General features: G+C 36.0%; 1 protein-coding gene and 1 long non-coding RNA gene across 3 annotated transcripts in view; one reads left to right on the forward strand and one right to left on the reverse strand.

Moving 5' to 3' along the window:
• LOC307167486 (uncharacterized protein) overlaps positions 1–18568 on the forward strand; it is a 565869-nt gene that overhangs the window by 496651 nt on the left and 50650 nt on the right. The gene's annotated exons all lie outside the window — the stretch shown is intronic.
• LOC307167786 lies at positions 5873–14682 on the reverse strand. The gene is made up of 3 exons (XR_013822870.1): positions 14402–14682; positions 11910–12122; positions 5873–6849 (listed from the first exon to the last, which is right to left on the reverse strand). It is a non-coding gene; the product is annotated as an uncharacterized lncRNA (long non-coding RNA).

The following is an 18568-nucleotide window of genomic DNA, read 5'->3' on the forward strand; positions in this document are numbered from 1 at the left end:
CAAAAGGTTAGATCTAGCATTCAATACAGTCAAAATGTGAATGACAACTGCTGTACAAGATTATGATCTAAGTGCATTTACGTCATATATCCCTAGATTATTTGCTTATTTTTCAAAGCTCTTATGATCTATTATCTAATACAATATAAACTAAGCCAAACAGCCAGTGATCATCATGCATTTAAACTGATTGAAACAATTCATAAATATGTCAGCCATGATTTTTTATTTATTTATATAAATATAGATATTGAAATGAAGGTTGTGTAAAACTTAAAGGTAAACATAATTAAACAATATAATCTGGTTTCATGATACAAATCAAATTACACACCAGCGAATGTTGTCCAAAGAAAAATTGTCTTTTAAATCCTTTATATTTGTACACGCTTGCAACTTACTGGATCAGATTTAATGGCATTTTAATCCATCTGTAAATCAAGAAAACAATCAACTTCACATTTTACGACTCTTTACAATCAGAACACAATATATTAAACATTGGCAAATAAATAAATAAATGACATGAATATGTATTATTCAAGCAATTACCAAGTTGGAGATATACAAATATTTTTTTTACACTGTGTTATTGCAGATATCATGCTGACTACGGCAAAATGTTAGATCGGATGGATCTCCATGCCAGAAATATCAGATCCGACTCCGGCCGTTAAATCCTGTCAGATGATAGTTGTTTTGCCTGGTGTCCAAAGCCAGTAAACCCTCTCAACAGCTTGTGTTGTCTGGTACCCAAAACAGTTTTCTGTCGGCCTGAGAGTTTGACTGAGAAAGTCAGGGAAGAGCAGAAGCAGGAGATGAAGTGATGATAATAATAATAAAAAACAGAGCTTATTGAATATTCTTAGTTACGTAAAGACTGGAATACACTACAGGACTTTTCCCCCGATTTGTGATCTGGGTGAGTCGGTAGTAGTTGCCGAATGTTTTCTCCAGTCTGCAGATTTTGTGCGTTCTGGAGTTGACAGAATTCACAGAAAATCACGTAGTGTATGATGGGCACAGACTCCGATTTTTTAGCTTCAGACTATAAATTCCATCCAGTCGGAGGATATCAAAACATGTTTGATATTTTGAGCCGATTTTAGAACACATGATCTCTGCATCGCTAATAAATACTGTACACAATACAGTCATAAAACGCTAACCAGACAATGGAAATCAAGGGTGTGAAGACACAAAGATCAATAAAAAATGGAGACGACTTACGAGATTGGTTAAAGACAAACAAAGTAGGAAAAATGTACCATCTAGATCACGGATCACAAGCTTAAGAGTTTGACGCGTGATCATATTGAGATACTAGGATACACCAGATGGAGCCACGAGCTCGCGCATGCCATCCATGAAATAAATGTGTTTAGTTTGCCATTTGTTTAGTTACTGTTTGCAGCAGTTTCAGTATTCACACAGTGGGGTTAACTCACTTCACTTCCAGGCCGAAAAATTGTATAAATACAGAAAAATCACTGAAGAATGCGTCACGTGTTTCTGTTTAGTGTAGTGCAGTGTATGATCCTCTGTCCTTCAGTGTATGATCCTCACTGCTGTATTGTATGATGCCCAGCTTTTCTTTCTAATCATTTACAAAGTCGGCAAGTGTATGATGCTTGCTGTTTAAAAATCTGTTCAGATTTTAAAAGTCATGTAGTGTATTTCAGCCTTTAGCTGACCTAGTCAATATAGTGGAATAAAAACAACGGCTAGTCTTTTTCACCACAACTTCACAGGTTGCAAGACAATGTTGTCGAAACGAGCGCTGGACACCTGAGGTACGTTTATTCAGAGAGTATGAATGATTGTTTTTCATATCCATTTTCTTCAAAAGGGACTTGACTTGTCAAACAGTGGTGGATTTTTCGGGACTTTGGCGATTAACTTCTCTGCAGTGCCATTTTAAATATGTGAGGCCTTTAAATTAGAATGGATTCTGATTGGCTGTCAGTGTTTTATCGTTCAACAGTTGTTCTGAAAGTGATCCCAACAATATAATTTCTCTGTATCGTTATAGCTGTGGTGTGGAGTCTGCTGTTCTTATTGAGAACAATTTTTTTTTTTTATCTTTATCGTCCTTGGAGTGAACAAGCCATTAGCCTTTTGCTGAAGCTTCTTTTACTTCCTTATTCAGACTACAAAATAAGTATTTCTAGTTTTCTATGCATTTCACCAAATTTAACTAGATGATATTGTGCTTTTGGGAGCGTCACCATATTTTGTTAATCTCGCACCATTTCTTAGAATGTATTTGACATGAAAATGAGATGTTCCTCACTGTGGCGACTTATGATATTTTTTCATGTGCCTGAGAAGGCTTTTTGAATGTCTAAAACTCTTCTCACACTGAGTACAGTACAGCTTCTCTCCAGTATGAACTGGCTGATGTTCTTTCAGGTGTGCAGACTGAGTGAAACCCTTGCCACAATATGAGCACTTGTAAGGTTTTTCTCCAGTATGAATTCTTTGGTGACTTTTCAGATGGTCAGATGTAATAAAGCTCTTCCCACAGTCACAGCACACATGATTTTTCTCACCGGTGTGTGTTTTCTGGTGTCGTTTACAATGTTCCAGCCGTGAAAAAGTCTCTCCACAAAATGAACATGCATAAGGCCTCTCGTTTGTGTGAATTATCTGGTGTTTTTTTAGATTTGATGACATTTTAAAATCTTTACCACACTGATCACAGCTAAATGGCTTTTCTTCTGAGTGAACGCGCAGATGATGATACTTGAGATTGGTTTTACATTTGAAACTCTTCCCACACTGAGTACAGTCGTACGGCTTCTCTCCCGTATGAACTCTCTCATGTAATTTTAGGGATCCAGACTGAGTGAAACTCTTGGCACAATATGAGCACTTGTAAGGTTTTTCTCCAGTATGAATTCTTTGGTGCTGTCTCAGTTGGCCAGTTGTAGTAAAGCTCTTCCCACAGTCCAAACACACATGATCTCTCACTTCATTATGTGTTTTCTGTTGCGGTGTAAAACTGTTCAACCATGAAAAACTCTTTTGAGCTTTGAAGTCATGTTCCTCTTTAACTTCATTCAGTTCTTGTCTTTGTTCCTTCACTTCCATCTGATCTAAAATAAACATATTAAGTAGTTAGAATTAGTTACCTTAATGTTTCTCAACAGTCAACAATGAAGAATCAAGAATGGACACCAACCTATTTGTTCCTCAGTATCTTCATGTTTTATTCTGGATGGTTCTGGATCACTCATGTCTTCAATCTCCTCTTTAATAAACTCCATCTTTAACAGTCACACAGATTTCAGCTGCTACTCCTGGAGTTTGTCCTTCTTTTGTAGGATGATGGGAATATTCCCAGTATTTATTGGTGAATTGTTGTGGGAGGGGCTTCACTGCAGGTGTGATACTGACGCCCACAGGAACAGATCTGGGAGGGAACAAATCAAAAACAAAGTCACAAAATATGTACTCAATTAATTGTATTACTCTGAGTCTGAAATTATGTGAACATATCTGCTGTACAGAGTAGGGTTGCATATTGTTACTAGGCTATATAAACACATCTGAAAGAAGCAAGTTCTTTGTGTAACCCAGGTTTTTAAATAAGAATTAAACAGGGCACATAAAACCAATTTAAAACCATTTCATATACACTGATGAAGTTCATCAGCCATACATTACGACACATTGTTAATATTATTATGTTAATGACATCAATTCTTACATTAGAAACATAGAATATTTCGTGTTTATTAGGCCTACATATTAACACTAAACCTGAGCATATAATATGTTAATTAGTGGTTAAATACCTCATATCTCCAGCTGGATCATGTCACACTCTGTAAATCGGCAACATATGAAAATATCCAGCGAAAATACTCCACAACTGTCCTTCATTCAAACTCTTACAGTTACAGCCTTGTCGATTAATAATAACAAATACTTGAACTGGTCTTCAGACGTTCAGCACTGCGTCTCTACTTGTTCTTTTGGATTTACACGGTACACTAGAAACCTCTTTAGTGTATTACTGCCACCAACTGGATGTTTACATGTTTATGAATCCAATACTGAAAGCTCTGTTTAGAAGAACATCAAACTTTAACTGCCATACAATTCGCATATTAGTTGACATTTGTATTACGTGTATCCCGAACCCAAACAAACCTTACGCGCATGCGCAGTGCGTCAGTCGCCGCGTTCAGGACCGGAGAAAGACAGTGCTATAATATTACTGAAGCACGCGAGCCTTGCGGTTTTTGCCTTGACGTCTTTTAAAAGAGAAAGCTGATATGTCACAAGAGACCTATACAGTATATGAAGGTCGTGAAGTAATTAGCTTATATTAAACTCTAATTTAGTACTGCAAGGATATTGTACAACACCAGCATAACCGTCCTTCTCATCTGAGCTCCTCGTCCTCAGTCTAACAGCGCTCGTCACTGTCAACAGGGTTGAGATGACCAATCAAATCAAAGTAGGCGGGGCTTATTGTTTTACTGCTGAAAAGCTAATGCAGTTCCCTGTTTTCTCATTCATAATGGTGATGCCAGAGATCTGGTGAAAAAGGAAAGGTGTGAAATCGACCCAGCATGCTTTGATTTTTTGAAATATTTTATCAATGAAAACATTTATTTATTTGATATATACCATGATTTTTTCTTGTTTCTGATCCTCATCAGTGTCATTTTCATATTTCTTGGTCTTAAGATAGGATTTTGTTGTTGTTGTTGTTGTTGTTGTATAACTACCATGAATGAATAAAGGGGGTCAAAAATCTTATTGTATTTATAAATCTGAAGATTCAAGTGAACCTTGATTTAATAGAAGACAAGTGAGATAATGTATTAATACAGTCAACACGTGGATAAAAACTGCTGTACAAGATTATGATCTAAGTGTATTTATGTCATATCCTAGATTATTTGCTTATTTTTCACAGCTCTTATTTGGCATCTAACAATATATAAACTATAAGCCAAACGGCCAGTGATCATCATGCATTTAAACTAATTGAATGATTCATAAATGTCAGCCTTTTTTTTTTTTTTTTTTTTTTTTACAGAAATGAATTTTTGTGTTGAAGCTTCAAAAATATAATTAAACAAGAGAATCTGGTCATTCGGATAATAAATCTTTTGTCATTGAACTTGCATGATACAAATCAAATTACACAAAATAAATCCTCTATGTAAATCCTTTATATTTGTACACACTTGCAATTTACTGCAGCAGTTCAAATGGCATTTTAAGCCATCTGTAAATCAAGAAAACAATCAATTTTTTTTACGTTTGTTTATTGTTTAACATTTTACAGCTTCTATTATTTCCTAACTTAAGCCATTGACTCTTTTCAATCAGAACAAAATAGAGTAAACATTAGTAAATATTCAGGCCATTTACTTATGCCAAGTAGATTTTGCCATTGTGACAAATACAAATAATTATCGACACTGTAAAAATAATTTTCTGAAGCTTCAAAAACCTATTTTCTTATTCAAGCAGATTTAGGAAAGATACAAATAATTATTTAAAAGTTTGTATGCATGTGCAAGCGTTTCATAGATGTACGTGAAAAGTGTGTATGTATACGCTAGTAACATTACATGTATTAGTCAGGAACAGGGAAACACTGTCGTATCTATGAAGTCAAACATCGCTCGCAAACATACAATCAGGATTAAACAATAGCAAGCATTGCAAGAGCAAGGAACGAAGTAAAATAATAAATTGCATAATTACATAATAATAATAATATTATATATAATAATAATAGTTAAATGATAAATCAGTGACAACTACATAAATGAATAATTAAAAAAAAAGAAAGTTGTTATTGAGAAACTGTAAGAATCATTTTCTGAAGCTTCAATTACCCCTCTTTTAGTTCCTTAATCAGACTACAAACAAGTCTTCTAGTTTTCTAAACATTTCACCGAATTCAGAAATTTAAACTAGATGATAGTGTTCTTTTGGGAGCAACTCCATATTTAGTTAATCTCACAACATTTACTTTAATGTATTTGACACAAAAATGAAATGTTGCTCATTGCGACCACTTATGATAGTCCCTCATGTGCCTGAGAATGCTTCTTGAATGTCTAAAACTCTTCTCACACTCAGTACAGTACAGCTTCTCTCCAGTATGAACTCGCTGATGTTCTTTCAGGTTTCCAGACTGAGCGAAACTCTTGTCACATGATGAGCACTTGTAAGGTTTTTCTCCAGTATGAATTCTTTGGTGCTGTTTCAGACATTCAGCTGAACTAAAGCTCTTCCCACAGTCCAAACACACATGATCTTTCTCAACGGTGTGTTTTTTCTGGTGCCGTTTACAATGATCCTGTCGCGTAAAAAACGCTCCACAAAATGAACACGCATAAAGCTTCTCGTTTGTATGATTTTTCAGGTGTTTTTTTAGATAAGATAATGAAATAAAACCTTTACCACACAGATCACAGTTATATGGCTTTTCTCCAGTGTGAACGCGCAGATGATGATGCTTGAGATTGGTACTACTTCTGAAACTCTCTCCACACTGAGTACACTGGTACGGCTTCTCTCCAGTATGGACTTGCTTGTGTGATTTCAGGGATCCAGAATGAGCGAAACTCTTGGCACAATATGAGCACTTGAAAGGTTTTTCTCCAGTATGAATTCTTTGGTGCTGTTTCAGACTGTCAGCTGAACTAAAGCTCTTCCCACAGTCACAACACACAGGATCTCTCACTTTATCACGTGTTTTCTTTTGCCGTTTACATTTTTTCACCAATGAAAAACTCCTTTGATTTTTGAAGTTGCAATGTTCCTTCTCAACTTCATTCAGTTCTTGTCTTTGCTCTTTAACTTCCATCTGGTCTGAAATAAACATATTAAGTAGTTAGAATCAGTTCAAGGAGAATAAATGTGAAAACTCAAGTGAACCCTGATTTAATATCAGAAACCAAGAGATCAGGTATCTTTCTGAGTATCAAATACCAGATCTTTGATGTGCCAAAGGTTAGTTTTGTCATTCCCTTGTTAGTACGATCAAATAGATGTCAGATTATAACTTTAATGATCATTGAGTTGCATTTTCATTTTCTGTTACAATCTTTCCACGTGGCAAAGTAATTTAATTCCATTTAAGCTTTTATCTGACACCATTTTATATCTGCCTCCATTTTATCACGACCTCGAATTTAAGTTAGATTGTCAATTGGTTATTGGTCAATTATGTAATACAGGGTGGGCCATTTATATGGATACACCGTAATTACATGGGAATGGTTGGTGATATTAAAGTCCTGTTTGTGGACTTCTAAATGGCCACCATGGTCACCACCCATCTTGAGGAGTTTGCCCCCTCACATATACTAATGTGCCACAAACAGGACTTTAATATCACCAACCATTCCCATGTTATTACGGTGTATCCATATAAATGGCCCACCCTGTAGTTTAGCAATACATTTGATTGTTCTATTTAACTCTTTACTTATATTTTACCCATTCATATCAGGAAGCTATGTCACTCAGAAGCCCTCACGCCTTCTTTAAACGTGGGTCTCATGATCACAATCTCGCCAGCTTCGGTCTCTAAACAGAGGTAATTGCTATATACCTGAGATTGGTCGCATTCACGCTTACACAATCAAAGACACTTTGGTATAGCCCCTGTGATTGCATACACTTGAAATAAAAAATAATGTTTACTTCAGTAGAGGTATGGCCACTACTACAGATATAAGTCAACCAACTTTACTTGTCTTATAACAGCTTTGGATTGGCCATGCCGTGGTTTCCCACGTACACTTATCTAAAGTAACATTAAATTAAAACAGAGGTAAGACACACCCAGATTTAGGTTGGTCAAGCAGCCCTTTTGCTGCCCTAAACGGAAATTCATTTCTTGTCTTTGCAAAACACATAGACTTGAATTAGTGCCAAATATTAGTCGTCACTAATCTGACACAAAACTTGCGGTAACATACGAATCCGTTTAATCTACTTGGGAAAACAATTTCGGAGTCAGTCGGAATAAAATCAAATGTAGCAATTTATTATGTCAGGTAAATGTATCGTGCCAATTTCATAATCAGTTCAAAGATAATAAATACAAAACATCAAATGCTCTGGAATAAAGAGAGAAGATACGACCCTGACATTTTAAAACACAAGATGCAAAGTGTTTTGCATACACTCAGCATCACAGGCTAATCGCCCTGAGTCTCTTTTACATGGAAACATTTGCTAACAATGGGAATTTGCATTCAGAGTTTACACCTTTTGAGAGCAGGAACCCATTTGCCTGGAAGACACACCCTCCTCTGAGTGCAAGTTCTCTCTAAACTCTTAAAAACTTTATCTTTTGTTTTACTTCTTTGGGAGTGAGACCTTTGTACCAGTCGCACTGAGACATTTCAAATGATACCAAACATGTGTAATACTGTATGATAATTATTCACATTAAACCATATAGATTCTTGGGTGAATTTTGGTGATCTCAGCATGAGAGAGAAGGAATGGGGGAAGAGGGAAAGAGATGTGGATTAGGATGATTCTGAGGTGAGACTTGCGTCTCGAATGGTTCACAAGAGTGAGTTCAAATGTTAATTTCCTTTTGATAGATTTTGTATTTTCAGTCATCAGATTCATTTACATTGTGACTGTGTATCAGATGTAATGCACTCTGTCTGTGTCTGTAAAGGTGTGAACCAAATGGCCCACAGTCATATGGCCCACACAGACAAATGGCCCATAGAAACTGATGGGTGTGAAACCACATTGCTCAAGGTAGATTGTAGTATAGATCGATCTCCTGTGGGAGGTCCTAACAGTTTTCCTTTGTTTGTAGCCCTTTTGTCTTCATGTATAAAGTTCTGTCTCAGACACAGAACGTTGGGTTAAGATTGTTGAAGGGCAACATGCTAACACATCTGCTGAAGGACTGCTACACTACAAACCTTCAATAAATTCTTCTCCCCACAAGAACACTGGTCAAGCTTACTTATTTTATGTATTGGAGAAATCTAATACATTGGCGAGCCACCCAAACCACTGCTTGGCCAAATACACCAAAATCTAACACTTTGTTCTCTTAGAGAATTGCCCTATCTTCCAGTTTTTCCAGTCTTACACCACATTAAGAAACTATTTCTCAGTGTATACATTTGCATCAGTTGAAACATTCCTTTCCTTGTAAAGAACATGCCAACTGATCATCATTAGTGGAACATCTCTGCTCAGTGAACGTGTTACATTGCACACATACCTCTAAGCAAAATAAAGCTCATCCCAGATCTCTGCTCAGCACACATGTACAACATACTCTGACTTCACAAAATACATTATGAAATTATTATGAAAATGAATAAAGAAAAATGATACTAAAAAATAACATTAAACAGTAAAATTGTTAGTCTTCATACCCTAATGTTTTACACTTTACATGGCCGCTCGATCGAACGTTATCCTGGATAAATGTGCAGTATACTTGGTGCATATCCAAGTGTTTGTGCTAGGGATATCAAACGACAAATCGATTGTTGTTTAAATTAACAATCAATTAATCTATTAATTAGGGCTGGGCGATAAAACACTAATAATTATTGCGGTCTAATTTTCCTTGATAATATTATAACAAAAGTTTGATAAATGCTTGATATAATGTTTATGCGCAAAAAGTGGAACGAAACTGCGTTAATTGGGGCCACACGGATAATTTATCAGCTCAGCTCAAACAGCAAATATTTTGCCACTTGCTTGAGCAACTAAACATATAAATCCATCTAGAAGTAATTTATTGAATAATACGTTGTTTAAATTGATTGTGTTTAAATGTGAACACGTCTATGAAAGAGTGTACAAAGAGAAAGGCAATGCTGAGAAAGCTTTTTTTTTTATAAAAGTTGCTGATAACTTTTGGATTTATGAATACAAATAGTGACTAAATGTTGAGTTTGTGGTACACAGCGGAGCGGATCAGTTGCGCTCTGCAATGTGTAAAATCACAATAATGTGTGCTGCTCCTGCACCACATATGCACTGTTTTTGTGTGTGTCCCTTTAAATGCAAATGAGCTGGTGCTCTCGGCTCCCCTTTCAAGAAGAGGACGATCACATAAAAGATAAAAGACTTGACTTGACTTGAAAAGATGAAGCGTCTGTTTTCACTCCAGAAAATCACTGTAAGAGCTTAAAACAGTACAGGAAGTGTGTGCATTAACAACTCCGTAAAACAACTCAGATCAACTGTAATAAACTGCACGGTCTCACTTTCATTACTGCCGTGACCAGTATTGATCCGGAGACAATAGGGGCTTTCTCACCGAGTAGGTCTAGGAACGAGTCACCAGGATGTTTCCCAGAGAACTACTGGTTCCCCTAGGAATGTTTTCTGGTTGCATTCACACCGCCAGTAGCAACTCTGAAGTGACATAAGCCGTGGTTGTTGTTGTGACTTTTATTTTGACAGCGGCGGACCTTTATTTTGATGGCACTGAGAACGCCAGAGCCTGAGCAAACAGTGCTGGCATTCTCCGTGTTCGTTAGTTTACGATCTGTCAAACAGTCCTGTCTAATATTATTAGACATTATATATTAGCATATTAGCGTATATTGTTGATGGTTGATGTAGTGTTGTTAGCTGAGCAGAAATACATAATCATGTTTCGCTTGGTCCTCTCAAAGTTGCGTTAGATTTTCTCCTTGCAATCCATTGTGATTATAATCAAGGTATTAATCAATATTTTTCCTTCTAAATATCAAATGAGTTGAATGACTTCTCTGGAGATTTTACTTTGTTATAGAAGTTCCCGGTGTGATTACTGAAATGTTCTTTTCCTGTATTCTCTAATGTCAGTACTTGACATCTGAATGCAGTAACAGTGCTTGCGTATGTAGCCCGGCTTCAAGAAATGAAATAGGGACTTGTCTTGTGTTTGAGAAAGGTCTCCAACATGTGTTAAAACATAAAGGGGTCATTGAAGTCTATAGTTTAAGGGACCATTTCTTTGTTAAAGCCTTACTTTCCAGTTAGACCAAAGTGTTCTCTCCTTGAAAGAAAGAACGCATTATCTTGATGTTTTGAGAAAACTCTTCTGTTTATAGTTAGAGCCTGGCCAAATCCAACCTTATAAAAGCTGTGTGTCGGTGTGTGTGTTGGTGTGTGTGTTAGTCTTCTTGGTTACAGGTTAAGGAACCACTGGCATTATTGGAGATTGACTGAGTTGTTGTTCTGGACATGCTGGCGCCCAGCAATCGTATACGACGTGTTACGACGTGCCTGACTTCAGGGTCCGAGTGTTAGCTGCATAATCGATGGAGATATGCCTCAATCTGTATATGAGTGGAAAATTACTGTTTATCTATTTCTTAGCCAATCAGAAACTGCAACCTGAAGCAATGACGTAGCTTAGACCTTGGTGAAGGCTATAACTGCTGTGATCTCTGTAACTGTAAGTGGGACGGCCTACGAACTCTTGAAACTGCAGATTATGACATATCTTAAGTAAATATTTTCTTTAATTTATTATAATTCTAACTCCGGGTCTTCATTCATCATATCTGGTTCTGGGTCTTTGATTGTAAAACCCCTTACAGACCATTGATAAGTCGATTAAATTTGCATTTTTTTCTTGATAACTTCGGAAAGAACTTAGAATTTTACATCATTTTTGGTCATAGCGCATCACAAAAATGAACCGAAACTCAGCGTATACTTGAGCGACAGACAAGTATAAGCTTGTGGGGACCCATATAGGTCATTAAATTAATATCATGACAAGCGATTAGTTAACTATTGGTTTGAATCAACTCTTTAGTCAGGGGCAGCCCTATTATAATAATAGTACTCATTTTTTCACAGCCACTAGATCTAGTGAACTACCTTAATGTTTTTCAACAATCAACAATGAAAAATCACGAATGAACACCAACCTGTTTGTTCCTCAGTATCTTCAATTCTGGATGTTTCTTGATCACTCGTGCCTTTAACAGTCACACAGATTTCAGCTGCTACTCCTACTTTGTCCTTCTCTTGTAGGATGATGGGAATATTCCCAGTATTTATTGGTGAATTGTTGTGGGAGGGGCTTCACTGCAGGTGTGAACTGTGATCACTGTGTGATACTGACGCCCACAGGACCAGATCTGGAAAAATCAAAAACAAGGGACTAAATATATACTGAACTACTTTAATTATGCAGAAATCATGTGAACAAATTTGCTGTACAAAGTAAGGTTGTTTATTATTACTATATAAAACATCTGAAAGAAGCAAGTTCATCTTGGTGTAACCTAAGATTTTTTAACAAGGATAAAACAGCACAGGTTAGCTAAATTCTTTAATTTTTTTTTTTTTCTGGTTCTCGGGATAATATATACATGTATTATCCTGAGTCATTACATTGTTTGGAGCATAAGAAATGTATTCATATGTTATGCTATGTCAGCTATAGACCAGGACTCAGTTATTAAGAAAATGAAAAGACATGTACATGCAAAAACTTTTTTTTTTTTTCATTCACCAACATTTTTTAGCTTTCAGGATTTTTTCTAACTTTGTATAAAGGTGATTCTCAACTATGAGAATTTCTCATAATGAGAAATCAAAATGTTCTAGGGGGAGCACCCGAACCCCCCTAACTAGCCTTCGGGACCTCGGCGATTATAAAACCCTGCAATATGTATGTTAATGACACTAGTTAATAGTGAGCATTAGACCCTACACTAAAGTGTTACCTTTTTTTAAATCATACCCTCATTGGGGGCTGAGCGCCCCCCTAAAATGAAAATCATAGAATCGCCCCTGGTTATTGGTCATAAATTGTTGCTGCATACCCCTCTGACACTGGGTAGTTGCGCCCCTGCGGGTAACATCCAATTTGTGGGAACAAGTTTTTCTACTATTATAATCATATGTCTGTGTAGAGGCCTGTAAGAGAATGAAATGTGTTTGCATGTGCCTCTCGCTCTGCCATTAGATATATGGTAAGATATGAGTCTCGTTCTGCCATTTAAGAATATTTGTACGAGGGGGGCCTCTAATGTAAATAGATCGGGGCCTCTCATTCTATTCTCTAAAAACAGACTGAATTCACAACAAAAAATGGAAGAATTAATAAATAAAAGTGATTCAGAGTTTGAAAAATGTATAAGATGTATTGAGTCCCACGGTGGAGCGATAACTGTATAAACAGAGTGTGTGAGAGCTGGTCCGTCAGTTGTTCTGCAGACCAACTCGACTTTATTTCTTTGTAATAAACTCTCTATTCTGGCATTAAAAACCCCAAGACTTAGAGTGTGATTTTTCACAGAGGCGAAAAAAGCCACTACAATACACACAAAAAAATGCAATTTTAGCTAAATGTGTTCATTAGGGGAGCGCGGGTCACAACGTAACGTGGGGCTAGTTGTAACACACTTGTTTTAAATACTTCCACTCAGCATGACGAAACTGCCATATCAACACTATATAGAGATAAAATTGTGCCAAAATTATTCTTTTTTTGGAAGATATCCATAGACATTTATTAAACCATAGCAAAAGTAAATTTCTTAAGTTAATTTTTCATCTTTATTTTTTGTGTTTATTTAAAATGAGACAAATCTGATATTATTTTAATCTCCAATATGTTATTTAACAGTTGAGATAGTTCTTTAATGCTTCGCTTTCTAGCAGAAGACACTAGCAGGGTTTAAACCCCAGTTGTGCAGGAGGGGCATGTTGTCACACTGCGTTACAATGTGCCCCTATTAGAAATATGCTATTATATTCTATACTGTTATTAATTCTATTGAGAAAACACGAGAAAAAGGTGAATAAAGACTGAGAGTCAATGTTCAGAAATGACTAATTATTAATATGTTTTGGAGTATGTTGTATAGCTGTGTTTTCCTGTGTTCGTAAAACTCCAAAATGAGTATATATTTAATTATTAAAAAATGCCATTATTTTATATGAAAAGGTTAATAATTGTATTTTATTTAGAAAATATTTTAGTTTGTCTTGTATATTTTTTTATTAGATCAGATAACATTTTAAGCTGTCATATGGTCATCATGTTACAATGTGCCCCTCACATGTTACAATGTACCCCACCTATGGGGCATGTTGTCACATTTCACTTCCATTCTTTCGGAGTATATCAAGAAAAAAGTATATACTGTATTAATAAAACAAAACCACATAATTGTACTAGACGAGTGAAATTAATGTGGAAAAAAATTAATAGGCTACTATGAATGAACCATAAGCAGATTTACACAAACTGAGAAAGTCAAAAAGCGTTACTTTGTGCCCCGCTCTCCCCCTACAAAGGATTTCCAGACTTTAAATAGTGACATGTGCGGTGTCAGAGAAATTCGCTATATAATGTCCGCTACAGAGGAGAAACCCTGGGTCTCAGAAAAATAATTAAATAGCCTACCTCTCGAGTTGGTTCATGTCATCTCTCACGTGTCGTGTGGCAAAAACTTACAAAATATCCAGCATTCAGCGAGAATACTCCACAACTGTCCTTCATTCAAACTCTTACACGGTCGTTACAGCCTCGCTTTGATTAAACAAATAATCAGTCTTCAAACTTTCAGCGCTCGAGTACGTCTCTCTTCAGCGCATCCTCAATTTGTTCTTTTGGATTTGCAAGGCAAAGTAGAAACCTCCTTATCGCGCTTTTCCACTGTATTGATATACTGTGTATTATACTGTTATCTATACTACTGATGTTTACATTAGTCTCTAAGTCATACCACGCAGCACGTAATATAAGCGATCTAAAAGTCTCTTAAAGGCGCCCTGCATACTAGTGTGTAAATATTGTTTTGACCGTTACAACTTCAATGTCACAAGAGATTTTTTTAGCAAATGTTTAGTAAATATTAAATCTCCTGCAAACACGTGTATGTTCTTACAGAAAGAGATTGAAAAAGATCACGTAAAGTTATATGTTAATGACTTGCAGTTGACTCTCATTAAATGATTTAAAATCACATTAGGTAGCCTACTTTCAAGCGGTTTTAGTAGAAAGATCACTGATGCATTAACACTGATAAGGTGAACAGAGATAGTTTTTCAATGGTGCTAAAATGTTTTTCTTTTTTACATTATAATTTTCTACTGGGCATTGAGACACATTTAGACCTTTCATCACTCATACAAACCGTCAACGACACAATAAACAGATCAACTCTGAACATCACGAAACAAGCAACTAAAGTCACAACAAACACAACCTGCATTATATGAATCACCAAAGACCACAGTTTCAGCTAATTATAAAACCTGTATATATTGTCTCTTCAGAAAAATTGGACTAAACCGCTCAATTCATATGGATTAGTTTTACTATTTTTTTATTGAAGCGTCAAAGTGGTAGTTAAGTTGCTGTCAATGGAGGAATTAAAGCATTTACTCTTCGTCTGCATCACTATAGAAGAAAGAAAGAATATTGTTGAAGCCTCCGACTTTGAGGGAGTACATCTTATCACAATGTTTTGGAAATATGCTCTAGCAAGAGCTTCAACCTTGAGGAAGCTGTGTCTCTCAATGTCTTTGTTACAAGATATCTTAGGAAGAGACGGCTGGTGAACAATGGCATTCTGGGGTGGTGAAATGACCATATTAAGACCAGACGTATAAAAGTGCTGATCTGTGACCTGGGGCCTCATGTATAAAACTTTGCGTAGATTTCATCCTTAAAGTGTGCGTACGCACATAAGGCAGAATTTGCGTACGCACAAAAGTTTTCAGATTTATAAAACCGTCCGTACGCCAGAACCTGCGCAGAATTCACTTTATAAATCCCAGTCAGCGGAAGATTGTGCGCACATGCGTCTCCACCCTGAAATAACCATATATGGAGCTTACAACGCCTAGTTTTACAATGCATATCCTCATCTGCATATCATTTGCATATGATTATTCATCCACGTGATAACGGTAAAAGACACATTACATTAATAAAAATCATGTATTTGCCTATCCTTGTCTTGTTTTTGAATACATAAATCAAATAGTGTAAAATACATTTAATCTTTTCCACTGGCCGAAAAGTATTTTTAATTGATTTATATTTTTAATGGAAACAGATAGGCCTTGGGCATTATTTGCACACAACTATTTTCTCAGACAATCTGGTATTATCATGATAAGCAATTATCTCTGTGGTTAAAACATTTAAACACCGCACGCTACAGGAAACGTGTTCAAAAACATCGCATCCACAACAAATATTTCTATTGATTGAATTTGAATATAAAAAAATGTTGTAACTTCTCAGTAATGATTTCATGTTTAAGTGTTCTCCATTAATTTGAATGGCATATTTAATCTAAATGTTTATATCAGAAGTAAAACATAGTTTATATCAGAAGTATTTTATTTATTTAAACTGTTATTTGCGTCAGTTTCACTAAACGGCCCAACGCGCTCGCTGGCGCGGACATTTAAGAAGGGATGGATATTTGCTTCAAGTGACAGGTTGGTGAGCGAAATTATATTTGTATTATCTTGTATTTCTTTAGATTTTCTGTCTAAAAGTGATCTTCTGCAAGACACTAGTGCAGAGCTATAATGAAATAGAGTCCAAATTTTATTAAAATCAATGAATCCATCAAACTCCATCATAATCATATCATAATGATAATTCAGGTTGATGCAATTTGATTTATTGGGTGATGTAATAGGATAATTTAGAAGTTTTTAATTTTAAATAGTTATTGCTATTTGGGCCAGTTGGTGTCGCCAAAACACATACTCTTCTAAAAGAGTGCGTACGCACGGTCAAGAGCATCCTTACGGTGCGCACTTATTTACGCCAAGTTTATTTTTTATAAATCCCGATATGTGCGTGGAAAAATGCGTACGCATATTTCTATGCCCATTTTGTGCGTACGCAACGTTTATACATCAGGCCCCTGGTGGGTCACTTTGTGCCTAAACTCGGACCCCACCTTCCGTCACACTGATAATCAATGGACTGTGGAGATTTTCTAAGTTTATCTATATATACTGCGTCCGAAATCGAATACGTCCCTACTATAGTATGTCAAAAACAGTACGCGAGCAGAGTAGTATGTCCGAAATCTATGGAAGCTTGTTTCCGCCACAGAATAAAACATTTTAAAAGATAATTGCGACTTTTTATCTCACAATTGCGAGTTTACATCTCGCAATTCTGACTTTATTTCTCAGAATTGCGAGATATAAAGTCAGAATTGCGTGAAATAAAGTCGCAATTGCGTGTTACAAAGTCAGAATTGCGTGTTATAAAGTCAGAATTGTGTGTTATAAAGTCAGAATTGCGTGTTATAAAGTCAGAAGCGCGAGATATAAAGTCAGAATTGCGTGTTATAAAGTCAGAAGCGCGAGATATAAAGTCAGAATTGCGTGTTATAAAGTCAGAATTCTGACATTTTTCTCGCAATTGCGACTTTATATCACGCAATTCTGACTTTATAACACGCAAGTTCGAGTTTATATCTCGCAATTCTGAGATCTTTTCTCAGAATTGTGAGATATAAACTCACAATTGTGAGATATAAAGTCCAATTCTAAGGAAATTTTTTTTTTTTTTTTTTTTTTTACCACAGAATAGTTTATATCTCACAATTCTGACTTTATAACACGCAATTGCGACTTTATATTGTGCAATTCTGACTTTATATCTCCCAATTGCGACTTTATTTCTCAGAATTGCGACTTTATTTCTTTTACACTGTTTTATTTCTAACACTGTTTTATTTAAACAACGACGTTCGTTGTTTCGCAGTTAAATGAGATATTTACAAAACTTTTTTTTATTTTTTTATTTCTCCTTTACCAGTGTTGATATGTAATACAGGGCTCTCAAGTTTTGAAGACAGACAAGAGTGACGCCCCCCCACACGTCAGGGGAGTCAAAGGGGGGGCGGGTGGGACGGGTCGTGGGAATGGGGGTGTTTCATTAATAATATTATTATTAGTGTTTTTGTTGTTATTATTAATAATTGCTCATACCAAATTATGTGTTGGCTACAAAGCAAGCTACTGTTAACAAGTGTACCTCAACTTGTCCATGTAACATTAATATTGTTTATATATATATATATATTATATTTTAATAATATAGATTGACCATGGTTCATCACTAATGTTAAATTCTGTGTTGACAAAGAACAAAGCATGCAAATGAAGAACAGGAGTCAGCTCATTACCGGAATTTCCCCAGCCCTGATCTCATCAGCACAACAGTTTCATTCAAATGCATAGATGCTAATCCAATCAGCCTGACAGTATCACCCATTATTCTTTTACATCTGAAGTCTTCATATATACACATGTATATGAATGTGTGTGTGTGTGTGTATATGTGTGTATTGTATCTGACCTCAGTGTGTTACCCTACTGTGCACTGTGACCTGTGTGTGTGTGTGTGTGTGTGTGTGTGTGTGTGTGTGTGTATATACACACACACTGCTTGTGATATTGCCATCAATGAATGAATCAACAGATACACACATGCATTCATCTCTATTGATTCATGTTTATTCATTGATGGTAATATCACAAGCAAATAAAATACTTTTTCCTAACCAAAAATCTGTATCTGTCATTG

Source organism: Squalius cephalus, assembly GCF_949319135.1.
Source record: "Squalius cephalus genome assembly, chromosome: 11".
NCBI lineage: Eukaryota > Metazoa > Chordata > Actinopteri > Cypriniformes > Leuciscidae > Squalius > Squalius cephalus.